Source organism: Montipora foliosa, chromosome 11, assembly GCF_036669935.1.
Source record: "Montipora foliosa isolate CH-2021 chromosome 11, ASM3666993v2, whole genome shotgun sequence".
Taxonomy (NCBI): domain Eukaryota; kingdom Metazoa; phylum Cnidaria; class Anthozoa; order Scleractinia; family Acroporidae; genus Montipora; species Montipora foliosa.
In genome coordinates, this window is record NC_090879.1 from 20,290,332 (window position 1) to 20,295,331 (window position 5,000).

At 37.3% G+C, this 5,000-nt stretch overlaps 1 pseudogene; it reads left to right on the plus strand.

The window, feature by feature from the left end:
• The window catches only part of LOC137976780 (lethal(3)malignant brain tumor-like protein 3), a 34,037-nt pseudogene that overhangs the window by 21,514 nt on the left and 7,523 nt on the right, over nucleotides 1-5,000 (plus strand).

A 5,000-nucleotide genomic window follows, 5' to 3' on the forward strand; every position in this document is an offset into this window, starting at 1 on the left:
GAGTAGAAGCAGAAGCAGGAGCAGAAATCCTAGAAGAAGAAGAAGGAGAAGTTTTAGTCCACGAAATGTGATTGTGGACATTTGAAGAGTATGCATGTGCATGAACACTTTTAATGTTTTACATGTAATTTCCTATCGTAGGACGCATGACTCAGATCGTAACCCACTGATAGGCAGATTTTCATTGAACACATGAAATCACAGTTTATAATGGTTAAATTAATTACCCTTATGTGCAAAAACCCCTGAATTATTGCGAGTTAGTTCGTCACTTTGGAATCCAGCTGTTTCCAGTGCAGGTCCAATGTCTCTAACAAGATAAAGTGCTGCTAAACTCAAATATGTGTTGGCTTTTGTTGCCTAAGAAAACACTATCTTTACTGTATTTTACACCCCCCCCCCCCGTTGACATTTACAGTTATTATGAGGGAATTATGTCAATAATAAATGATATTATTGTGTACGTGTTACACACCGCCAGGTAAACTAATCAGTAAACGCTCTAATAAGCACCAGTGTGGGGGAGGACTTAATTCTGGGGCTCTTAGAGGTGGACTTATAAGAGCATTTATGGTATGTCATAACTGCGTTTTGGATTCGGGAGGTTGTGTCGTAGGTACATATACAGTTCTTGAAAAACAAATGACACAGAGACAGGCATGGAACAACGAGTCACAATCACCAGCCCTTGTTGAAAAGGCCAGAGCGTACTTTGCAGAGTTTCCTTTAAGCAAAACTAACCGGTCATCTAATGGTGTATACAGTGTAATAAGCACTTTGTTATTGATAATGAGTAGTTGAAGCAAGGTATTATTTTGTCCAACCAGAGTTACACTTTTTCTCTCAATGGTGCCTTGATGAAAAACATAAAAAAAAAAAACGAAAAAAGGGTTTCAGCATTTACCGTTAAAGGAGAACGAACAAACTCCTTCATATAAATTTTTAAATGCAATTCAGCCAAGTTATTTGGACATTGTGGCTGTCTAATAGGACATTGCACCCATACTCTTGCATCAAAAGTACCCAATACAATGTATATTACCAAGGGAAGCAGGAAAATAGTGAAGCTTATTTTTCAGGGCAAAGACTCTGTGACAAATTTCCGCACAATTAACTATTTCTGCCATGTATGTAGTACTGGGATGGAGCTGGTTGTGGAATGCAGTCTTGATAAGGAAATCAATATCGTTTTTTTCAGAATTGAAAAGGTTTGAAACTGTAAAATTTTACTTAAGGCAGTGTACTGTACTGCTCATGTGTTTACGCAACAAGTAAATACCTCCTATTCTTTGCACGTTGTTGAGATAATGCAAGACTCTTAATTTCTCATCGGGTAAACAAAGGACTCTTTGGTAGCTGTAAAGTCAGCCTGACACTGCTAATCTTTCTTGAAGTTGTATTCACATGATGGGATTAGGGCCTGAAGTGATTTGATGGGCACCTGACAACACTGTTGTGGACAAAGTGGAAAAGATCCTAGAAAATCAAGAAAAAAAAAGGTCGTTGTAAAAACTCAGGCGACAGACTGTTAAAGCGTTATGTGAAACAAAAACACAGAATCAGGACAAGCCGTTTCTGGGCTGAAAAAGGTTGGTAAATGGTGTAAGAGGCACCCTTAGACCATGAACACCTTGCCATAACACGTGAATTAAATCTGCAACTCAAGTGTGCTTGAATCTTGTTTTCGGTCTTTCCTGCCTTTCCTTCCCCCCCCCCCTTTCCACCCACACTTTTTTAAACAAATGACACTGTAAAGGGACACTAGTCAAGGAACATTGCAAAGTAGGTCCTAACACTGAAGAGCTCAAAAACTAGAGAAGAAGCTGGACTCTCCTCCACAAAAACAACTAGACCTAATGAGTCTACAAACTCTTCAGTTTCTGTTGAGAGAAAGTGTGGCCTGCCAAAGTGGAGTTCCCTTGGATTCAAATGACAGTGTAGTAATTGTCACTCCTATGATAACAGCGCTTAATTCTGGCAATCTTAACTGTGATGGCAGTAGTGGAAGTGTTGATCTACCTGAGAACAGCTCTGGTTATAATGATCGCACCAAAGATTCTGTTGGCCTGGGCTGAAGGATTCAGAAAACAAGCTGCTCAATTGGAAACTTCAGTGTAAACCTTGTTAAGTGTTGTTTACAAAAGACGAAATGTTGAACAAGAATTGCTCGGGCACAAGAGGAAAAGGGCTCTTGACAGTGCAAAAGCTTGATTTGTCAAGTTTTGTGCATTTAAACTTTATAATATATCTGAAGCAGAGCAAGACGTAGTTTGGAAACAGAAATGTGTTATATCACTTGATGAATATCTTAGGAGGGGAAATAGAGCAAGAGTTCAAAACAGAACCAAGGATCCTGCTGTAAGAGTCGTTAATTTGGACCTTTCTATTGTCAACCTTAGTGGCACCCAGGAGGATGTCAAAGATGTCAAAAAATGTCACTGAAGAACAATGATATGCCACAAATGACTTTTTAAAAGATTTTTTAAGTGTTTTCAGTTCATTTTATTGAGCTGTATTATGCCTATTGTTTATTTGGACATTTCCAATAATTATTGAAAATGTCCAGCCTGGTAATTGTTTGTAGATGATACAGTATGCATAATAAATATAGTTTAGTACATCGCTGTTTTAAAATTTCCCATCACATGTAGGAAAGCATGATACCTGTGTCTTTTTAACCTCACTTTGTTACATGTACAGGGTTTGTGCTACTCTTTGAAGTCCTTGAAAACCCCTGGAATTTGATTTTGGACTTCACGGGCATTTGAAAAGCCCTTGAAAAAAGTTGCATCATGCTAAGTTGAAAAGACAGTTCAAAAATTGAACCCAATTTGATGACGAGGAAAGATTAAATGCAAAAATTAAGGTGCCGGTGTGTGCCTTGTCTTACACTTGCAGGATGTGGGAAAGAATATCAAGGTAGGCTTTTCAGCAAAGAAAACACCGAAACACTCCTTGAAAACTCAATTTCTGATTCTTGAAAAACTGCTGAGTACTCCTGGAATTTTGTATACAAAATCCAGCACAAACCCTGATGTAGAACCCATCTCTCCATTAAAAGGACTAAACTAATGTCAGGAATGACAGGATAGCATTATGAGGTACTGTAGTTACAAAAGCCAAGGTATCTCAAGCAAGTTTCTGGTCCAGTTTTTCCAAAGGATATAAGACTCAAAAGACAAGTGAAATGCATGTTTGTGTAAACTATGTATGTATGTAAAAAAAAAGTTAAAGATTAAGCAGCAGAACATGGAAAGTTTAGAGAACAATCACATGCTGCCAGTAAAAGGGTGAGATTTTAGCAACTAGGTAGTGATTGAACTCTATGTATGCATAGCAAAACACATGAACCAATATCATTGTTTTATAACATTGGGTTCAGCAAAAAATAAAAGAGAATGATGATGTTAAGTTATAGACTTGCTCATTTTGATCAATACATGTACATGCTTGCATATACTGCCTCTGATCTTGTCTGGACTTGCGTCTATTGGTAGTTTATGTCACTTGATCTTGTTTGTGCACATAAAGGAAATTGTTGACGAACCACACCTTTGAACCAGGGGACTGAAAAGTGTCGCAAATTATTACAAGCAGTGACTCTGTAGATATTTTGTTTTGTGTGTTGTGGCTTTCATCTTTCAAGTGGTGTTGTAATTCTGAAAGTTGGTAGAATTTTGTAGAGAGATTTGTAGTTAAAATCCCAAGTAGTCTATGACTGCCTTAGAATTCTCCAGTGTGTGTACTAAAACATGAAGAAAGATGTAAAGCTAAACATAGTGACAACGTAGTGAGGTTATTTACAGAGGTGAAAAACATTAATTTTCTAGTTGCATGAAAGGTTTTTAATGGGCTTCAAAAATACCTCAAAGCCTTATTCATTGCGATGCAAATTGTTTTTTCCTGTGAAGTAAATAAAGTTGTCAGTTTTTTGTTGTTTGAAATGTTGTGGAGTTTAGACTGCACTGGACTCTTAGCTTGAATAATTATTAGTACGAAGTTTTTATATTATTAAGAGGATTGGCTCCCATCATAGAAGAAAAACCCTTTCCCTTGCCCAAACTCAACCCCACTTTTGTTAATGGGGAGGGTTGGTACCCTACTTAGAATGTTCATACAGTACATTTGTTGTGCTGTTAATAGAAGAGAGAATCCATATTTAGTTTTCCAGTCATTTTGTATGTAATACTTTTTGCACTATTCATATTGAAAGAATTATGCCCTAATATCATTGCATTTCGGAAGATAGAAAGCCAATGTTGGATAGATACACTACTTTGAGATACATGTGGACTCACATTGTTTATATGAAGTTTTAAGATAAAATGACAACCAACTCTATTGCTTGTTACATGTACATGTAAATGTGTTTGTACATGGGTGGTTGCCTGCTTTATTTGAGTTTAACACTCTTTGATGACTCGCATTGCCTTAGTCTACAAATGAGCGAGACACAGGATGCCATATTGATGAGTTTGGTCGCGACTTGCATTCTCAAAGGCAAAAAGGTGGTTCTGAGGTGAGTGTCACTAAACAAACCCTATTCATTTATTTGATTGGTCTGTAGTACTTGTATAGGGGTGTGTGCTTTGAATTTCAGTTTTTGCATTGTCATGGTTTGAGTACAGTGTACAGGATGCCTATGATTCATTCTTGAGGCTTGCTTTGAAATTCATTGGTGAATAGTTTGCGGTTTGCCAAGTTGTGGCCAATTATTTACCTTGAATGAATGTTTATCATGGAGTCAACTGTACTATGTGCATTTTTATTTTCCTTTGTACATTTTGAGATACTTCCTTCCATAACTTGTGAGATGCTTATAACTGGGAGAACTGTGGACACCAGTGTAGAATCAATGCACTTCTCCAGAGTCACAAAGTGTGGTCTTTTACACTTCTGTCTTTTTTACAAGGTCTCCCTATAATAAATTTGGGAGCAATTGAAAGTTTGGGTACATAAAATCTCAAATGCAAAACCTGGTTACGAAAAGCACAGGAACC